Consider the following 22,153-nt stretch of genomic DNA (forward strand, 5'->3'; position numbering starts at 1 on the left):
CAGAGACAGAAACACACAGAGACAATTCCATGTGACAACAGTGGAAGAGACCAGAGTGATGCAGCTGCAAATCAAAAAATGCCAACAACGGGCCTCCCTGGTGGCGCAGTGGTTGGGAGTCCGCCTGCCGGTGCAGGGGATACGGGTTCGTGCCCCGGTCTGGGGGGATCCCATATGCCGCGGAGCGGCTGGGCCCGTGGGCCATGGCCGCTGGGCCTGCGCGTCCGGAGCCTGTGCTCCGCAGCGGGAGAGGCCGCAGCGGTGGGAGGCCCGCGTGCCGCAGAAGGAAAGAAAAAAAAAAAACAAAAAAACAAAAAACAAACAAAAAAAAATGCCAACACCAGTGATTGATGGCCACCACCAGAATCTGGTTAAGACAAAGAAGCATCCTCCCCTTGAGGTGTCAGAAAGAACATGGCCCTCTCAACACTCTGAGTTTGATCTTCTGGCCTCTAGAGCTGTAATAAAATACATTTCTGTTCTTTTAAGCTAACAAGTTTGTGGTATCTTGTTATGGTAGCCCTAGAGATAACAGTATTTGATTCCTGAGATGGCAACTGTATTCTGACTATGTAATGACTATTCCAAGATGATCAACAGACACAAAGATAAAGAAAGGCAAAACTGAGACTAACTAAGCCCAGTTCTTTGTATTCCCAGAATAATAAATGATTTTTTAATTAATTTAGATCTCTTTGTCTAACCCCTCTGCTTTTCAAAAGACCATGTGCGACCAATCAAGTATTAATATGTTATACTTTCATTTTAATTCATCTCAAATTATTTCTAATTCCCCTTATGAGTTCTTACTTGACCCATGAATTATTTAGGAATATACTGTATAATTTCCATTTGTGATTTTCAACAAATTTCTTTCTGTTAACGATTTCTTATTGCATTCTGTTGTCATCTGAGAGCACTCTTTGTATTGTTTATATCCTTTAAAATGTACTGAAATTTGTTTTATGGCCTAGCATATAGTATATCCACGTGCATTTGAAAAGAATGTATATTCTGATGCTGTTGGGTGCAACATTTTATAGATGGCTGTTAGGTCTAGTTGATTGATAATGTTGTGCAAGTTTTTTTATTTTCTTGTTGATCTTCTGTCTGTTCTGCTATTGAAAGAAAGGTATTAAAGTATCCAACTATTATTGTAGAACTGTCTGTTTCTCTTTTCCGTTGTGTCGATTTTGCTTCATTGTATTTGGAAGTTCTGTTGTTAGGTGCATATAAGTTTATAATTATTATACATTCTAGATGGTATAATCCTTTTATCATTTTAAAATATCTTTGTCTCTAGTAAAAATTTTCATCTTAAAATATTTTTTTCTGATATTTTCTTAGCCACTCCAGTTTTTTTGTTGTTGTCTTGTTTTGTTTTGTTGTTACTGTTATGGTATATCTATTCCAACCCTTTTACACTTCACCTATATATTTTCTTGACTCTAAAGTGGGTCACTTTCTTGTTGATGTTATATACATATATAACTGTATATTACATTCAAAAATTACATATATAATAACAAATTATGGCAGACTTTGAACTGGACCTTTTTTTTTTTCGATACGCGGGCCTCTCACTGTTGTGGCCTCTCCCGTTGCAGAGCACAGGCTCCGGACACGCAGGCTCAGCGGCCATGGCTCACGGGTCTAGCCGCTCCGCGGCATGTGGGATCTTCCCAAACCGGGGCACGAACCCGTGTCCTCTGCATCGGCAGGCGGACTCTCAACCACTGCGCCACCAGGGAAGCCCTGAACTTCACCTTTAAATGAGTATGATTTAGACAGTAGAGCTTCCCTACCAAATGCAAATAACTCACTTGAACTCTCTTTTTTGTAAAGGACAGACCAATTCTTCCAAGGGGAATTCTTGAACTCATTAGATATGTGATATTCATTATAATTCGTCGCATTTAACACCACAGAAAGGACTTGATCAAAGGCTATTTTACTCTTTTCTTCCTCACTGGATGATTAGCTAGGTTCATTTTTAAATGGAAGATATACTCTAGATATTTAAATGTAGGGCATCTCTTCCTTTCAAATCTCAGAAAGAAAGGTGTGCTTCAGATTCCCTGCAGAAACCTCTAGTATCTTGCCCCCCTTTTGAAAGAGGAACTAATCTTTCTTTCTCTATTCTTCTTTGTCTTCTTCCCTTCATCAGCAATGAGCCTCTTTATCATTTTTTGTCAGCCCAAAGAATAATTTTTCTCTTTCCGGGCCATTCAAAAATTGTACACTACAAAGTAAACGGAAAGAGCTTTATTTATAAAAATAAAACAGCTATGGCATTAGTTCTTAAAGAGTATAAAATGTTGATCCCTCATTCCAACAAAAAGTCTTGTTAGCATTTAGGGTTCAATGAGAGGCAATAAACAAAAATGTTTTGGTGACTCCTCTGACATCTTTACTAAAAGGTTTGAACTCATAATGGTGACTATCAGACATATTTGTGTTAGGCAATTAAAATTAAATTATATCTAGACGTATTTTAAATTACCATATTAACATTAACAAGTAATCTTAGAACTCATCTTGAAAATAAAAGGTACTTTTATACTTTATAATGAAAAAATCAATAAAATGTGCCTTTATGAAGAGAAAATGTAATTATAATACCAATTAATGTTAACTGGTCACTTTTTATTGAAGTAGAGTTGACATACAATATTATGTTAGTTTCAAGTGTTCAACATAGTGATCCAACATCTAAATACATTTGAATTGGTCACTATGATAAGTCTAGTAACCATATATCACCATACAAAATTATTACAGTATTATTGACTATATTCCTTATGCAGTAGATTGCATCCCCAAGACATTTATTTTATAACTGGAAATTTGTACCACTTAATCCCCTTCACCTATTTCTCTCAGTCCCCATCCCCCTTCCCCTCTAGTAATCACCAGTTTGTTCTCTGTATCTACAAGTTTGTTTCTCTTTTGTTTTCTTTTTTAGATTTCACATGTAAGTGAAATCATACAGTATTTGTTCTTCTCTGTCTGACTTATTTCACTTAGCATACCTAGTACTCTAGGTCAATCCATGTTGCTGCAAGTGAAGAGATTTCATTCTGTTTTAGGACTAAGTACTATTTCATTATATATGTGTGTATATATACACCACATCTTCTTTATCCACTCATCTATTTATGGACACTAGTTTCTTCCATATCTTGGCTAGTATAAGTAATGCTCCAATGAACAGAGGGGTGCATACATCCTTTCTTATTAGTGTCTTTGTTTTCTTTGGATAGATACTCAGAAGTTGAATTGTTGGATCATATGGTAATTCTATTTTTAACATTTGGGGGAACCTCTGTACTGTTTTCCATAGGGGCTGCACCAATTTACATTCCCACTAACAGTGCACAAGGGTTCCCTTTTGGATGATGGCCATTCTGACAGGTGTAAGGTGATATCTCACTGTGGTTTTGATTTGCATTTCCCAGATGATGAGTGATACTGAGCATCTTTTCATGTGTCTTTTGGTCATTTGTATGTATTCCCAAAGCAATGTAACCCCTATCAAAATACCAATGGTATTTTTCACGGAATTAGAACAAATAATCCTAAAATTTGTATAGAATCATCCAAACAAACAACCAACCTCCAATAACCAAAGCTATATTGAGAAAGAAAAACAAAGCTGGTGGTATGACATGCACTGATCTCAGACTATACTACAAAGCTATAGTAATCAAAACAGTATGGTATTAGCATAACAACAGACACATAGGTCAGTGGAATAGAATAGAGAGCCCAGAAGTGAACCCACAGTTATGTGATCAATTAATCTACAACAAAGGAGGCAAGAACATACAATGAAATAAAGACAATAAATGGTGTTAGGAAAATTGGACAACTACTTGCAAAAGAGTGAAACTGAATTATTTCCTTATACCATATATAAAAAGAAACTTAAAATGGATTAAAGACTCACATTGAAGACCTGAAACCATAAAACCCCTAGGAAAAATACATTGACATCGATCTTAGCAATATTTTTTGCGGGTCTATCTCCTCAGGCATGGCCAACAGAAGTAAAATTAAACAAGTGTCATTATATCAAACTGAAAAGCTTTTGCAGAGAGGAGAAAACCATCACAAAATGAAAAGGTAACTTACTGAATGAAAGATTTTTTCAAATGATATATCTGATAAGGAGTTAATATCCAAATTATCTAAAGAAATCATACAATTTAATATCAAAAAACCCCAGATATTCCAATTTAAAAATGGGCAGAGAACCTGAACTGGTCACTTTTTAAAGTGTTTGATACAGTACTTAGATGCATTCTTTTTTCATTAGCCTTGAATATCAATACTCTTAACATCTCCGTTTATAAATGAAGAAATTAAGGAATGGAGAGATAAATGACTTGTCTAAGGTACAAAGCTTATTACAAAAAAGATTATACTAAACCAGACCTCTGATTCAGATTCCTATACTTTAATCATTATGGCTTACTGCAGAAGATTAGAGACAGAACTTGACATTGAAAGCTTAGATTCCAGTTTTTAATGAGACTTCTTCACCATGCCTTTATGTCTAAGGGAAAAAATTCTGGTCTGTACTGCCATTAATGATAATACTGCTTTAGAGAAATGTTCTGGAGGGAAAGGATATTATTCAAATTTATTTTTAAAGTTTTTCTTTGGTTTGACTTTGTTTCTTAATTTTCTCATGCTAGGATGGGAGGGCAAACAAAACCTAAACTAACAATACCAACTATACGTGTGTGTGTGTGTGAGTGTGCCTGTACTTGTAAGTATGAAAATACAACTTACAAGAAAAGGCAAGGCCAGAATCTATAAGGCTAAGGATTTTGACTTTATCTTAGATGCAAGAGAAAGCAATTAAATGAAAAGATAGTTGTGTAGATACTAGGCTGTTCAAGTAGAGCAAAGGAGAAATGGTAGTGGCTAAGATGGTGGCAATGAAGATGAAGAGAAACATTATATAAATGATGAGAGAGAAAGAGATGAGATTCCAGAGGACCTAATGATGCAGTCTATGCAGAAAGTGAAGAAAAGGAAGGAACTGAGGATCATTCCCAGGTTTCTGCATGGAGTTACTTTTTGTGTGAATCATGGCACCATTCACTGAGGAAGAAAAGATTTGCAGGATGGAAAAGTTTGGAAGAAGGAATAATTGAAGTTTCATTTTAGATATCTTAGTTGTAGAGACGTCAAGCAGTGTTCCTCATATTTCTCCAATGAAAAGAATCACCTGGGGATCTTACTGCACATATGGATTATCACCTTTTCTGCTAGAACTTCTGGTTTGGTAGTCTGAGTTGAACACAAAGTACTAGATTTTCTCACACTGCAGAAGAAAAAAAAACACACTGAAGGAGGTGGGAAAGAGCTAACCTAAGTAACTTTGGAAAACAGTATTTTAATATACTGTAATTAACCATGCACAATATATACTGAAAAGCTAAAGACAAAAAGAAATGTACACAAATACTGAACTTGTTAGTAAATTTATTTTTCACATGTGTACAGGTTAATGATTTTTAAATATTTTATGTGTATTCCAGAATTGAGCAAATGAATAGACTGCAAATAATGAGAATCAGGTTTCTAATTGTTAAAGAGTGACAAATAAGGAAAGGGTAAGGGAGGCTAGAACAAACCCTGTGCTGTTGGATTGGAATCAAGGTATCAATGTGAATTCATATATCAATTTGAAGTTATATATATATGTAGATAGACAGATGATAATGTGTGTGCGTGCACACGTGTGTGTATATACATACACACCCAGATAGATAATATGAAAATAGAGATACTTGTATATTTTTATGTATTCGTATATATATTTTTAGCTCTCTCTGATGAAAACACAATGAGGTAGCTTGGATAGTGATAAATCCACCTCATACCAAGATTCTGGTTTCTGAATACCATTATTAATGCAAGGAACAAGAACTCCATGGAGAAATGACTGATTCAAGGCTGAGACAGAGGAAAGTAAAAGATGGGTCTGGAGCATTTTGTGGTGTCAGAAAGTAAGATATTACTCCAAAAATTGTATGGCCATGTAGGAAAAAATATAGGAGACAGCTGGAAGGAGTACCAGTGACCAAATATGGAACACTTTGAGAAACAAAACTATTAATGATAGTAATAAATTTTAACCCGTAGAATAAAATAATTATCCACAAGTTCATACTGATGTATGTATATATATGAACAAATAACCAGATAAATACATAAATGAAGGAGAAGAACAGCTCTTTCTTATACTCAAATTATAGTTAATAAATGTAGAGGGAATGATGGGAATAGAAAATGAACAATCATCAAACACCACAGTAATGGGTGGAGTCAAAAATTATTGATGGATGCTAAAATTAGTATGGGAAAATTAAACAAGAAGCAGAATATTTGAACAATCTCAAAAAATTACAAAGGGAAAAATAGTGATTTTGCAGCTATCATTAGAACTAAGTCATCAAAGTTAGCATCCCCAGTAGTGAGACATACAGATTTGTTTGTACCTCTAATATGTACTGAAAATGGCATAATATCTCTCCTGAAGTGTTCTTGTCAAGAAATACATATCCTCAGTCTAACCATGAGAAAATATCAAACAAACCCTATTTGAGAAAAATTCTACAAAATGACTGGCTAAGATTTTCCTTTAGTTCAAGGTCATAACAGACAAAAAAAGACTGAGGAACTATCCTAGATTAGAGAAGAACGGGGAGATATGACAAGCAAATGCAATAAGGGATCCTAGATTTGAATCTGGACCACAAGACAATAGGCAATATTTGAATACGAGTCTATAAATCATTAGTAGCATTGTGACAATGTAAACTTTCTGCTTTCAATAATTATACTCTAGTAATAGAAAATGTTAACATTTGGGGAAGCTGAGTAAAGGGTATATGGGAACGCATACTGCTATGTTTGAAGTTTTTTGATAAATAAGATTTGATAACACAGTTTTATAAAAACTTAGTTTGGACATTTCTGAACCTCTTGTTTGTTTCCTTATGGAAGAAAGTTGCTTGTTTAGGGATAATACTAAATCAATGGGGGTAAGATTTACACAGGACCAACCCTAACATTCATAGTGTGTGGCGCAGGAAACAACTTTGAATGGCCATTTCAAGGAACAATATACTTAAGTGTATACAATGAGTAAAATGGATGAACTACACAAATTAATGAGTTGAAAAACCATAGAATCATAGAATTTTCTCACTGTAAAGGCTCTTACTTTCATAACTTTTCAGAACTTTTCCGTTCCTATGGGTAAATACCAAAGAGCAGGATTACTAGATCACTGTATGGTAAAAGTACGTTTATTTTGTAAGGAACTGCCAAGTATCCCGCTAGCCACAAATGAGAATTCCAATTGTTCTGCATCATCACCAACTTCGGTATTTCAGTTTGGGGATTTTAGCCATTTAAATAGGTGTGTAGTGGTATCTCATTATCGTTCTAATTCAAAATTCACTGATGACATGGAATGTGTAGCATCTTTTCATATGCTTATTTGCCATGTGTCTATTTTCTTTGTTTAACCATAGTAGTTTTGTTGTTGTTGTTTTTTTAACCAAGGCCTGCTAACTCTTGTCCTCCTGTGTCTATTTATGTTGTCTTTTTTCTTTCTTTCTTTTTTTGAACTTTTGATCATTTAGTCTTTTTCCTGGTTATGTCCAATTATTTTTTATACTAAAACTGGGCTTAACTTATTTTAGGAAACTATAAAGATACCTCCACATTCTGGATGTTGTTATCTTTCTCTTGAAAAGATTTACTTTGGCCCATGACAGACAGTTACTATAGGGACTGGTAACCTTAGTCCATTCTCAGTTTGAGCTCATTCAAAGCCGTTTTTCAGTCTGTGTGAAGGTTGGTCTATTCCTGTCTTGTCCTTCCTCTACGGGTGTTGCCCTTTGGGATTACCATGTGAAAGTTTGGATTCTCCCTATTCCCAACTACCCTTGTATTTGTTAGGCTTTAAATGTAATGGTTCCCGCAGCCCTGTGAGACTAAAGATACACTTAGCTTGTCATTCCACTAGTTGTTGCCTTTAGCCTGAGCTGTTGCCCATTGGCTTCTGTGGTTAGAGTCTTTTGAACTCCTTGGCTTTTCAGTTCGTAGGCTGTAAGATTTGAATCAGCAAATGCCCCAAGGAGAAAAGCTGCACCAAATGTCAAGCTTGTGTATGTGTTTCCCTTCTCTCCACAACTTGGCCCACGTCTTGGTGTCTCTCTAACATTCAGATGGCAGCAAACAGATGTTTTCTTACTTTATCCAGCTTTTCTAAAATTTCTTTAGACTTCACCTGATCTTACGTTATTATTGAACTATCATCTCAATTACCCCTAGGAAGAAAATTTACAATTTTATGTTTTATTTTTTTATTTTCTATATTACCTCAGTTTCTGTAGAGACCTTTTACCTCACTGTTCGGTCTAGTTCCTGTGTTAGCAGTAAGATGGAGATAAGGTGGAGACTAAGAATACTGGGGGGAAATCACTGATGAATGATATGTCTCGTTCTTTTTGTTTTTCCTCTCCTTATTTATTACTCTGGCAGCCTACACCTGCCTTTCTTCATTTGACCCAGTTGCCCAGATAAGAAACCCACTCTGGTAAAGACCTGACTTTACTCTCATGAATGTCTGCATGTTAGGATTAGCTAGATGATGAACACCATGCCAGAGTTCTTTGTGTGAGACTTTTGCAGACTTTTGTTAGCCCTTTAGTTTGCCTCTTGCCAACGCTGCTCAGATTGTTGAGGTTTTCTAAGATTCTGTAGGTCAAACCTCTCTCTCTACCTGCATACCAGATGAGCCCTTCTCTCTTTCCTGACTTCACTTGTGGGAGGTTAGCCCTCGGTTCTTCTTTTTCCCCATCCAATCATAATTGTTCATGAATTCCAGAAGGCCCTCAAAGTATCTGTCGTCCCTTTCTCTCTTCTCTTTTTTATCAACACTGTTAAATATTAACCATATATTTGCATAACTCTTTCTTACTTACAGTGGAATATTGGAAGGCTCGATCATTAAGTGTGAGCCCCACCAAACTAGGACTCATACAACACTCTCCTCCAGGCCAAAACTTTTGATATCCACTGGGTTTTTTTAATACTATCTTATATGTATCTAAATTTGTAAGGATTTAGTTAATGCCTGAGTTATGTGACAATAAGAAATCAGTCAAATCAGCACTACAGAAGTGCAGCTTAGACCTAGGGACCGGAACCAAGGACCACAAAAACCTGTTAACCAATAAGTTTCACTTGTACTTCATGTTTAACAACTGCTGAGGGTGAATGGGAAGTGAGGGAAAAAGAGTTTAACTTCATATCACAGAAACTTGCACTAAAATGAAGAGGAAAATGACCCAGTTCCTGGTTCAAGTCACTGTAATCTGCTTCAAGAAATAATAACAGCACACAAGGAAAACAAACACTATATGATAGGAACAATGGATAATTAATTACCAGATCAGGGAGGACAGATTACACTTGCTATGGGATTTCATTAAAGAAGGATTCCAAAAAGTACTGGCTTCTTCTGAGAAGACTTCTCAGAACAGGTAGCATTTAAACTGAGTCTTGAACAAGTATATAGAGGGTAGGGAACAGGCCTTCCGGGCAGGGAACAGGCACAGTGTCAGGAATGGCACAAAGGGCTTCTGGAATAGGGGACAAAACTGGCTGAACACAGGACTGCTACGTGTTGGGGAATATGGGGGAAGGCTGGCTGAGGTTGGTTAAATGAAACATAATTAGATGGAAGAGAAAGTAGGTGCAAAGACACACGGAAGACTGTAGAAAGCCCCTGAAGATGGAGGTCAGCATAATAATATGAAGAACTCAGTGGTACTTTGACACTGTATGAATGTCTAGGTTTAAAAAAATCAGGAAAACACAATAAAAGAATAAACTACTGATATAATGATATGTAACCAGAGGCCAGATACCAAAGAATACACACTGTGTGTTTCCACGTATGTCATATATGGTGATAGAGGTCAGCTTAGGTGTTGCCCTGGGAGAGTATGGAACAGAAAGAAGTAACAGAGAACCGTGTAGGGTGTTAGAAATATTTTATAATATCTTGATCTGGTGTTGGATACATGGGTGCATAGAGATGTAAAAACTCAGTTATTAGCAATGCAGTTAACCTACTAGAGTTTTTTAATATATGTGTACATTAAAAAAAACTCTAGTAGGTTAATTAGGCTGTCAGTTGTGTGAAGTAAATTTTGGTCAAGGAATAGCCAAGGTAGTAATGCAGTAATAAGTTATAAATGTACTCACTGTGCTCTAGAATGTCACAATTGGAATACAAGAAATATGTGTAAGAAAAAAGACAAATATTCAATATTGATGGTTGGATGAGCTGAATAAGTTAGATCACTCTACTTTCAATTTAAGAACTTGGCCAGTGTTTGGATACCTTCGAACAAAGAAAAAAAAGAAATACAATTTTTTTTTTTTTCTTTTTTTTCTTTTTGCGGTATGCGGGCCTCTCACTGTTGTGGCCTCTCCCGCTGCGGAGCACAGGCTCCGGACGCGCAGGCCCAGCGGCCATGGCTCACGGGCCCAGCCGCTCCGCGGCATATGGGATCCTCCCAGACCGGGGCACGAACCCGTATCCCCTGCATCGGCAGGCGGACTCTCAACCACTGCGCCACCAGGGAGGCCCCAGAAATACAATTTTTATTACGCATATGCTATGTATCAATCCCTGACTTCTATTTTGACACATATAAACATGGGAAATATTGCACCTTGTAACTGAGACAATGAAGATGAGTGAGGTAGCTGGTTTTGACACTAGAGGCTGAGAAAACCATCAGCTCATAATCGTAAGAAGTCTGAAGTCGGAGGAAAAGAATCAAGAGGAAATAGTGGTAAGTGCCAGGAGCTTCTGGAAACTACATCAGAGATGAAGACTCCAGGATTGTTGAGCTTTCTAAGAGTCCCAATAACTCAGATAAAAACAGAGGGCTTAAAACTGAATCCTGGGGATATATGTATGCATATAGCTGATTCACTTTGTTACACAGCAGAAACTAACACAACACTGTAAAGCAATTATACTCCAATAGAGATGTAAAAAAAAAAAACTGACTCCTGCAAAGTAACAATTGTTACGACAAACAGTAAAGAATTATAAGAAGAATAATCACATGCCTGTCCCAACAAAGAAATATCCTAAGCTCCATCTCACCATTTCTCCGATTGGCCTTTCACAAAATACAGTCCCATCAGCTGAATATAGGTTTGTCAAGTAACTGTGAGTAAGACTGAATTAAACAAAAATAAATCAATTCCTTCCTCCAAAACTTTTCAGAGTATGTAATGAAACAAAGTGAAACTTGAATTTCATGTCGGGATGTAGAGTACAGTTCTTCCCAAATGCTTCTGTCTTGTAACTACATTAACATCATCTAAAACCAGTGTTCTGCAGGACAGAGATTGTGAAACGCTGCTCTCATCGTGTAAGATATCAAGTCTTTCTGAAAATCCATTCTTCCTTCTGCCCTTTCTCCTGTTGTCCCTGTCACCTGGAATGTCTGTCCTAAGCTCCACCTGCCAAAACCCTACCCATTTTTAGGATCCAAGAGATAATAAAAGGCTTACATTACTGAAAGGCAGAGAAAGAAATCCCTTCCTAGGGATCTACATTTCCTTCCTAGGGAAAAGAAAAATTGTAAAGTATACCACAGTGACCTTAAGTCTATGAATGTAACTACGTTGTGTTACTTGGAGTTCTGTAAAAGTCAATGTGCTACAATATACATGGATATGAATGTTTGATCTCTTACAAGTAGAACTTGCTGATAACTTTCATCATGAGCGAGGTTAATGATTAAGGGAGCCATTGTATTTGGCTCAGCCCTTATAACTAGGGAATATTAAAATTGGAAACGTCCCTAGATATTAGCAAATCTATCCACCTCCTATTCTAAGTAAGGAAACTGAGACCTTCATAGATTGGATACTTATATTAACAAAGGAAAAGGATATAAGATTGGCAGACCTACCTTTTAGATTAAGAATTTTGAGATTTTTATAGACTACTAGGACATTATGTCCACTGATATTGAGACAATGTGTTTCTTTTATTAATTAATTTATTTATTTTTGGCTGTGTTGGGTCTTCATTTCTGTGCGAGGGCTTTCTCTAGCTACGGCAAGCGGGGGCCACTCTTCATCGCAGCGCGCGGGCCTCTCACTGCCGCGGCCTCTCTCGTTGTGGAGCACAGGCTCCGGATGCACAGGCTCAGCGGCCATGGCTCACTAGGCCCAGCTGCTCCACGGCATGTGGGATCCCCCCAGACCAGGGCTCGAACCCGTGTCCCCTGCATTAGCAGGCAGACTCCCAACCACTGCGCCACCAGGGAAGCCCCGACAATGTGTTTCTTAGTCATCATTTCCTATTGCACTGACCAAGCGAGGTGCCAGTCAGTAGTTGTACAAAGGGAAAAAGAAAACTTTAGAAACTCCCAATTTATATACACAGGGAAATTCATCATTCATGTTATTTAAGCTAACTGGATGCAGTTTATCAGCTACATTGAGGAATGGTGAAGTGAAGTGTCTTTACAATTAACATGTTAGTTTGTGTCATGACCTCCCTGGTGTTCAAGTGAGTTAACGGTTAGCACTCAACTAGGCACTTAAGAGTCCATTATAAATCTGGACTAAACATTTATTTGTGGCATCTTTATTCTTCTTTGGTGCCCTTAGGCAGAATTAGCCCTCTTATGTTTTGATAAATTCAAGTATTAAACAGGGCTAAGGTTTCACAAGTTCTTTGGCCTAAACATGCGGATAAGGGAGACCAATGAGCTGGAGTACTTCTAGATTTAAGAATGGTCAGATTGAGGAAGAAGAGTCTTATGCCAGAGGTGAAAGAAGACTGATTATAATTACCTATTTTTAAAAATTGCAACCCTTTTCAATGTTCTAAACTGATCAGGAAGTACATGGGTATGCTAGGAAGTAAGGGAGTCAAGCAAGAATATTCTCTAAGAGTTTGTGGATGGCAATGAAGAGGAAAGGAAGATAGAGACAATCCTGGAAAAGGTTTTGGTTGGCCATAATAATGAAGTCAGAAGGAGAAGAAGAAGAAGAAGAAGAATGACACATGCAATGGGAAAGAGAAAGCAAGAATAGAGAAGCAAAAGGGAGAGTAGAAAAATGAGACAAATTTGGAGAAGGAAATGAGGAAGAAAACTGGGTGAAAGAAGGAAGCACTGATGGTAGACCACTTGACACTCAAACATTAACACGATGCACATTTAAGATGTGCCATCAACGGCCATGGTCATTACCCTCAAATAGTTTACAGTATGTGTTTCAGAGACATTTATAAATTGAAAATGCCATTAAAATAAGTGCCAGGGTATAAGTATTCATGGAATTGTATGGGAGAATAAAAAGTCCCCCATCAAAGAGCCTTCTGAGACATCGGAAAAAAAGGAAAAACCTAAAAAGCGTAAGACTCTTCCTATTTTCATTTCCAATGATACATCCCAATCTTGATGATCAATCAGCGATTTAAATATCAACTATAAACACAGTATTTTATGAGCTGCTATGCAGTATACTATACTAGAGCAATAGAACAGAGAGGACCTCAAACCCTCTGTTCCCTCAAATTGAAAGGCACGCTTCCTGACCTCTCCAGACCACTACTGGACACAGGGAACACACACTAATGTTTCAGGACCCCAACCAGCAGTCACCTGCTTAGTGATTACTTCCATGACACACCCTCACTAACACCACTGACTTTCCTGCTCCTACGGGACATGACACATATTTCCTATTTTAACACATACCACAGTGCATTATGATTGCAGGTAGATGTTCTAACAACTTAAAAGAGAATGATGACTTTTTTGCTCTTTACATCTTGTTATTTCCCTACTCATAATATTTCTTGAAGAGAAACCATAAAAATATAAACAAACACAAAAAACAGATAATATACAAAACGTGTGCTTTGCACCTTAACACAAACTTAAGTAAAATTAGTTCTGACAGTATCCGGCATGACAAACTTCCATGGTACAAATGAGAATGGACCAAGGTTTGAGCAGGTACAGGAGACAATCCAGGCATGAACACCACCAAGGAAAGGTAGACAGGAAGTAACATGGTGTGTAGGAAATCACGAGACCAGTCTGATGGGAAGAGACTTAAACAAGACTGAAACTCACTTTCTAAACCTCCATCTCCAATTGGACAATTCGCAAGACACAGGTGCACCAAAGTGGCCAAATATTCAATCCCTTTAATGGGGAGGAACAGTTTAAAATTTTATAAATTTAGTTTGCCCAAAAGCAACTGTCAAATGTTGGCAGGACACAATGAAGGCTTACCTTTGTTAACATAGTTAAGTCTCTCTCTCTCACAACTAGCCCACTTGGCTCCACGTTCCTTAGAGCACCTGACGCACTTACACAGCATTGATGGGCTTTACACAACTGGAAGGTCACATCTTTATTTCTTATTGCAGGAACACAACATCCGGAAACTTTATTTCTATCAGAAGCTAAAGCAAAATTATTGTAAAAAGAGTCATTTAAACCATACATTTTATCACCGTTAAAAAGCATCTGCTCTGTGCTAAGGATTAGAAATGACTCCTGTCCTTAAATCCTCATTAAGGAGGAAGATCTATAAACTCAAAATTTCAATCACATGAGATAAAGCACAGAAGTGCCTATGGAGGCCAAAAGTTGTATCTAAGTGACGGCTTCATGATAACCCTGAAGTACAGTCTGGAAAGATGAGGCTATGCAGAGGTGGAGTAGGAGGTGCATTAACTGCACAGGGAGCACCTGTGCAAAGACACTCAAGCCTGACTCCTGCTGGGCACTGTAAATACTGCAGGTGGGGATGACTAAAGACCAGGGGTCCAAGTGTGAGAAGAGACAGAAATGAAAATAGAGATGTTGGCCCAAGCAAGCCTGGGAGAGAGCATGGCTTGTATCCCACAGGTGATGAGGCCTGGGGCTACCACTGGCTGAGTAAGGGTGCCTCCGCTGATTAGAAAAAGGCGCCCCGCAGCTGAAGGACTGACTAGATAAAGGGAGTGATCACAAAAAGCTCCCCTTCCTCAGGGCCAAAGAGCCCCAGGAGGCTTGGCAAAGCACAGTTCAGATTACAGGCCTCTGTGCAGAGCACACGCTGGGCGGCTAGTATGCACTAACTCTGTGTGGGAAAGCCATTAGCAGCATTATTTTAGGCATATCTTGTCATGTTAGAAGATCACTCAACCCGAGTAGGCAGATGAACTTAGAGGAACTGAGACCAGGGGCCGCGAAACCACCCAGGAGTTTCTGCCATAGTCGGGGCAAAATGTAATGTGGATGAAGAAGCAAATTTAGGAGGAGGCCAAAATTTACAAGCTAGACCCACTGGATGAAAGTCATAAAGAAAGTTCAGGGAAGGAATTCTGAAGAGAATGGGCTCTACAATAAATTTTTCTTACATTCAATGTAAAATATTAGGCAAAATTAAGTACAGTGGCTTTTAAGGTCCCTTCCAGCTCTAATTTCTTATGATTTCTAACTTATTACTCTGGTTAAGTAAAGTCCCTTCAGAGGTACAGAACAGTTCCTACACCTGAATGGGATGCAAAGAATAATCTGACTTCTCTTCACCAGGGGATGAGTTGAACTGTCCTTGCAGAAGAGGTAACACATGGTGAGAACCCCAGATCCTAGAAAAGGGCCAGGCACACGATAAGTATTCAGCTTTTTGAAAACAAATGAACAATCATTTCCTCTCCTAGATCCTCACACCCCTTCTCTGCTGGCTGCTTTCTTTCAGCTTATAAACTTCCTCAGTATACCCACTTAAAAAGCCCTCAGACCTATGATTCTTTGGATCTTCTTGTGGGTAACCTAAGTCTCTCCCATGCCTTCAAACACCTCTCCTCCGCAAAAGCACAGATCTGAACCTTGGGCCCAGACCTGTCTACCAGGCCCCTCTAAAGCACTGAAGATGAAGTAAGATCCTCTTCCCACCCCCAATACCTTCCTACTGTGCTCTGTATCTCTCAAAAAGATGCAGCTGTAAACTGTCACCCACGCTTGCTGCCCTCCCTTTTCTAACTGGTCACCAGGCCCCACCCATTCTCTCTCAGATCTGCAAAATCCAGTCCAACCTTTTATAACTTAAGTGGGAACCTTAGATTACAATTCACCCTGCACCCAATCAAGTGCCTTGCACATGGAGGTCCGAGTAAGTCTCTAAACCAGAAGTCCATCTCACTGTTCTTCAGGGTTTCCCACAGCCTTCAGGATAAACATCTAAACTTCTGACAGGACAAACAAGGCCCCCTTCTCTTGGGCCCCACTAAGTTTCCAGTATCAACTCTCATTTCTTTCCCAAACCCTGAGTTCCAGTCCTATACCTTAGTTTTGCCATATTTTCTTATATTTCTCAAACTTTGACACACACTGCTCCCTCCTGCCACCCCAGGAGCTTCTACATATCCTTAGAAAGGATGGCACCTCCTCCAAGAAGCCTACCCTGAACTTCCCCTTCCAAGATTCTGTGCTCTGCAAAGGGGAAAGGTGGGGGGGAGGGATACATTAGGACTTTGGCGTTAACATAGACACACGACTCTATATCAAATAGATCATCAACAAGGACCTACTGCACAGCACAGGGAACTCTACTCCATAGCCTGGAACAAACTGTGCGGGAAAAGAATCTGAAAAGGAATGGATACATGTATAACGGAATCACTTTACTGTACACCTGAAACTAACACAATATTGTACATCAACTATCCTCCAACAGAAAATAAAAATTAAAGAAAAAAGAGATTCTGTGCTCTATAGCACCAGAACTCACTTCTTCCAGAGCACTGACTACTGTGCTTGTGTTTACCTGCCGCCCAGTAGAAGGGGAGATTACCTAGGGCAGAAGCATCGTCTCCAGCAGCCCTTGGTTCTGACAACTCATTCAAGTGCCAGGATACTTTACACACATAACCTGCTTAATTAATTCTAAGAACCCACAGAAAGAGTGGTTATTAATGTCATTTTACAAGTGTGGGGATTGCAGTTCAAAAGTAACCTGCCCAGGCCACAGACAGCATAAGCCCTGGAATTCAAACCCTAAGCTGCCTTCACACCAGTGCTCTTTCCACTATATGATACGACTACTGAAAAACAGATTTTTTTTTCCTGAGCCCTGTTTTAATGGAAAGGAAATAAAGCTGGGATATACCAATTTCCTAATCGCTTTGGCGTGTACCAGGCAAAGTCGTTCAACAGACCAGGTAATATCTGTGGAACAATTAACGATGCTCCAAACTGTCCTAAGTGTTCTACATTGTAGGGTCTACAAGCATTAACACAGTTCGACCTTGTAACCTCCAGAGAGAGTGAGTCCTGTTCAGCCCATGCTACAGATGAGAACACTGAGACCTAGAAGCCTTAGAGCACTCGGCCGGGGTCACCGAGCCGGCAGGAGTCCTAGGCCGCACGCCCCATCTAGCGCACGCACACCCGGACACTGGGCACCGGTTCTAGTGCCCACCCTCCACCTTGCACCATCTAAAACCCCGCTTCGCAGTGCCCACACAAGAGCCCCTGGAAGCGGGAAGTACAAAGCTGTCTCAAACAGATGAACCAGTTTGCAGGGCAGAAGTTGAGACACGGATGTAGAGAACAAACATATGGACACCAAGGGAGGAAAGCCGTGGGGGGTGGGGATGGTGGTGTGCTGAACTGGGCGACTCGGATTGACGTGTATACACTGATGTGTATAAAATTGATGACTAATAAGAACATGCTGTATAAAAAAATAAAATAAAATTCAAAAATCAAAAAAAAAAAAAAGAATACTGTCTACTGTCCTCTGCGCCCCCTGGAACACTCACTGTAAATATCCAGGAGGTGCTTGCAGAATGAATGAATCCATGAACAAACAAGCTCACTCATTTCAAACGTGCAGTCACATGCGAAATCTGACCTTCTGAAAAGTTAAGCTTCTGGAAGGAGCCCATTTTTCTTAATGTATTCAGCATCGAGTCATCACAAAATATGAACTCTTTTTTTTTTTTTTTTCTTTTTTTTCTTTTTTCCTTTTGCGGTATGCGGGCCTCTCACTGTTGTGGCCTCTCCCGTTGCGGAGCACAGGCTCCGGACGCGCAGGCCCAGCGGCCGTGGCTCACGGGCCCAGCCGCTCCGCAGCATATGGGATCCTCCCAGACCGGGGCATGAACCCGTATCCCCTGCATCGGCAGGCGGACTCTCAACCACTGCGCCACCAGGGAGGCCCATAAAATATGAACTCTTATAAAGTACTGGCCCCTCACTTCCCATGAGAAAGCAAAATTCCTCAGCAGGGAAATGGGAGGGTAGCAGACATTACCCGCAAAGCTTTAGGAAGGCTGCGGCTCGCTGAGCGCGTCACTAGGGCCCCTGACCGCCTGCCTGGTAGTAGGACAGACACACCAGGAACGGCTGCTGACCGGCAGAAAGAGCGCCCGGCCAGGCAGGCAGCACACCCCGCACCCTGCCAAGCGAGGTCTGGCCAGCAAGGGAAAGACGCTCTCCACTGCAGAACCGCCCACCACTAGAAAGCCAGGTCCTGCCACGGCCTGGACACACGAGGCCTTCCTTACAAGGGTTACACATCTGTGGCCTTGCTCTGCCTCGAAGAAAAAACAGTGACGGCGACAACGTGACCATCTCCAGATGAACTTTCAACTTCGTTTCAAGTGCCTGGGTGCTGGGTCACAGTGGATTTCTAAACTCTTCCAATATTCAAAAATACCAATTTCTAAGATGCAGAAGGGGTGTTAAACATACACTTAGCACAGACCCCAGTCCCACTCCTGAGTATTTTCTCAAGTGAGGTAAAAACCCAAGTTCACATGGAAACCTGCCCTGGGATGTTTACAGCAGCTTTATTCCTGATCCCCTCAAAACTGGAAACATCCCACAAGTCCTGCCACCCGCACGCGAATGGACAAACGGAAAATGGAATACAACACAGCCAGAAAAAGGAGTGGCTTCTCATACCCGCAACAACAGGGATGACGGACTTCCCTGGTGGTCCAGTGGCTAAGACTCCACACTCCCAATGCAAGGGGCCCGGGGTCCATCCCTGCTCAGGGAACTAGATCCCCCACGCCGCAACTAAAACATACTGCACGCGGCAATGAAGATCCCATGTGCCGCAACAAGACCCAGCACAACCAAGTAAATAACTACCTAAATAAATATTTTAAACAACAGCAAAAAAAACAAACCCGGGAGGAATCTCGCATAGGTTTTGCTGAGCCAAAGCAGCCAGAATCAAAAAGCTACATGCTGTTGTTCCGTTTATCTGACTTTCTGGAAAAGCCAAAACCTTCGGGACGGAGAGGAGATTAGTGGCCAAGAGGCTAGAGGCACCCTGGCGCCAAAGGGCAGCAAATGGGATGACAGGATTGCTCTGCCGCCTGATGGCGATCAAAACTCCTACAACTGTGCACTACAAGTGAACTACGCTTCACGGCTACTAAGGACACACAAATTCGTACATTTTGAAAAATGTGCCGGCCAGCCATCCCCGGCATGACAAGTGCAGTAAGAGGGGCGGGGAGGCGAGGCAAGTGGATCAGCTGGAGTTCTGAAGGTTCTCCCCACTTTCAGTTTCCCTCCCCTGGCATGTCTCCCCGCCCGGCCCACTGCTGCTCAGGCCGCCCACCCGGGCCGCCTGGAGTTACCCAACCGGAAAAGCCAGAGCCCAGGCTCAGCCGCGCCTCCAGGCACAGGAAGGGCAAAAATAGAAAGCGCCAGTGCGCAGTGGAGGGCTGGAAACCCTCGGACCTCAGATAACTGCGGAGAACCGGGGCTCGGAGTCAACATCGGCTCCAGGCGGTCCCAGCGTCCCGACCCCGGCCGCGACACACTTTCCACAAAACTGACACACACGCGCGGGTCGCGCGGGCTTCCCCGCCGGGTCGCCTGGAGGCCGGTCCCCCGCAAGCTGAGCGCACGAAAGGGCGCCCCAAAGGCGCCGGCCCAAGCCGCCCGCTGCGCTTTCCCTCCGGAAGGTGGGCTGCGGGGCCCAAGCGTAAACCCGGAGACAAGGTACACGCGCACCACGCCGCCACAGGGGACGAGGGGCCGGGCGCCCACCTGGCCGGACACACTGCATTTCTGGAATCACCGGACTTGTGTGTAAATTTCCCTTTGGCGTGTCATTTTCCAAAGGCCACGCAAGATCAGGGGACAGCACGCCTCCTCTCCAAGTGTCCTGCCAGCCCACCCACTTAAGATCAGAGGGACAAAATGCCTAACTAAAACAAAACAAAACAGAAACACAAAAAACTGGAGAGAGGGAGGAAAGGGTGCCCTCAAAAAAAAAAAAAAAAAAAACCCTAAGCACGTTGAAAGCGCTAAGAATAAACTACCAGGCAAAAGAAACCCTACATGTCAAATCCTAAAGTACAGAAGGGCAAGCCCGCCGGCAGTCCAGGCCCGGGGAGACCGGGGTCCCCAGCCCTGCAGAGCCAACCGCAGACCGGCTCGGGCGCCCCTCAGAAGCCCGGGGTCCCCGCGGCCGAGTCTGCGCCCCCGGCCGGCGCCGGCTCCCCTCTGCCCACCCTGCGCGCGGGGGCTGGAAAAGGCCGCGGAGAACCACGGCGGGGCGGGAAGGGGGGCTCCAAAGAAGGTCTGGCGACTCGAGTCGCTCCGTTTCTCGGTGGGCTCAGCGCGCGCCGTGGGGGAAGAGGGGCGGGGGTCCGGAAGGAGGGGACCGGTGGCACTTACGTAGACCGGCAGCGGCCACGGGCAGACGGCGGGCTCGGCCCCCACGAGCGATTCCAGCCTCAGCTCCAGCTTCTCCCCCATGTCTTCGCGCGCCGCCCCCGCACCGTGCTAGTCTGCCGGTTGGGGGAGGGGCGCGGCGCCGCCGGCGGGGGCGGGGCAAACAGGCAGGCGGGCAGTGAGGGGAAGGGGCCTGGCCTGGGCCTCAGCCACCGCCGCCGCGCTCCCGTCCGGCCCCCGCCTCCCTCTTTGTGGTCACAGGCCCCGGGCCTCCAGCGCTGCTGCGAACTCGGGCCTGCGTGAGGCGAGCACAATGAGCCGGGGACCGGGCCGAACCACTCGCGGCGCCCGCGGCCCACCCTGTGGACACGCCCGCTCGCACGCACGCACGCACGCACGCACGTCTTCGGCTGCCCCCAGCCACACCCACCGGCCCGAAGTGGGGACCCGAGGAGACCCCTCGGGGCCTGGGGTGGCGGGTTCGACTCCCGCCCTTGACGTACCGTGACACCCCCCCTCCCCCCCAATAAGAAGACTATAATTCCTCATTAAATATGACAGCTGGAATCCCGGCTTCTGTTCACAAAAATGCCGTGTATTTAGCCTATGCTAGGCACCAGACCGCGGACGCTCAGTACTGGCAAAAAAGGAAATGCCCTGCCCTCATGGCACTGCCATTTTAATTGGAATAGTAGGGACAATGTTCAAGGGAGAAAATAAAGTGTCATCATCGCCACGGGGATGGTTAATCTCATGTGCACACTGCGTGGGGCCCCGGCAACCACAAACATTATTCCAGATGTGGCCAGGAAGGTATTTTTCAGAAGAGATTAACACTGAAATTGGTCCACTTTGCGTAAAGGAGACTGTCAATGCCGCGGCGTGGGTGGGCCTCGTCCATCAGTTGAAGGACTGGAGAGAAAAATGAGGTTCCCTAGAAAGAGGGAACTGTTCCTCCAGTGGCCTTGGGACATCAGCTCTTCCCTGTGTCTCCAGCCCAGAGTCCTGCCCGGACTTGCCTGCCTCACAGTCACATGAGTCAACTCCTTAAAACAAAACTATATATGTAAAAATACTGAATATATACAAGCCTATTAATTTGTATATGTGTATACATATTATATATATGTATACACATGTTTATATGTGCGTGCGTTTGTATTATATGTGTAAGTACTATATACAGTATACATACAAGCCTATATATTTGTGTGTATATATTGTATACATGTATGTATGTGTATATATATAGTATACATATTATAAATGTGAACATGCTGTATATATACACACACCCATATATTGATATATGGGTGTGTGTATATATACAGTAGATGTACGCTGTACGTATGTATGTATACAGTGTATAT

General features: G+C 42.1%; 2 long non-coding RNA genes across 4 annotated transcripts in view; both read right to left on the minus strand.

Moving 5' to 3' along the window:
* The window catches only part of LOC309807105, a 49,635-nt gene extending 28,520 nt beyond the window's left edge, over nucleotides 1–21,115 (minus strand). The window contains exon 1 of one of the 3 annotated variants that reach the window (XR_014294502.1): nucleotides 20,787–21,113. This is a non-coding gene — a long non-coding RNA (uncharacterized lncRNA). Of the gene's footprint in view, nucleotides 1–20,786 lie in introns of all 3 variants that reach the window. The other 2 variants (XR_014294503.1, XR_014294504.1) reach the window with 2 other exon arrangements.
* On the minus strand, nucleotides 7,617–10,435 carry LOC309808208. Its single transcript, XR_014294710.1, has 2 exons — nucleotides 10,303–10,435; nucleotides 7,617–9,674 (listed from the first exon to the last, which is right to left on the minus strand). It is a non-coding gene; the product is annotated as an uncharacterized lncRNA (long non-coding RNA).
* Nucleotides 21,116–22,153: the final 1,038 nt, after the last annotated feature.

Source organism: Mesoplodon mirus (genome assembly GCF_964341445.2).
Source record: "Mesoplodon mirus genome assembly, chromosome: 7".
Classification (NCBI taxonomy): Eukaryota; Metazoa; Chordata; class Mammalia; order Artiodactyla; family Ziphiidae; genus Mesoplodon; species Mesoplodon mirus.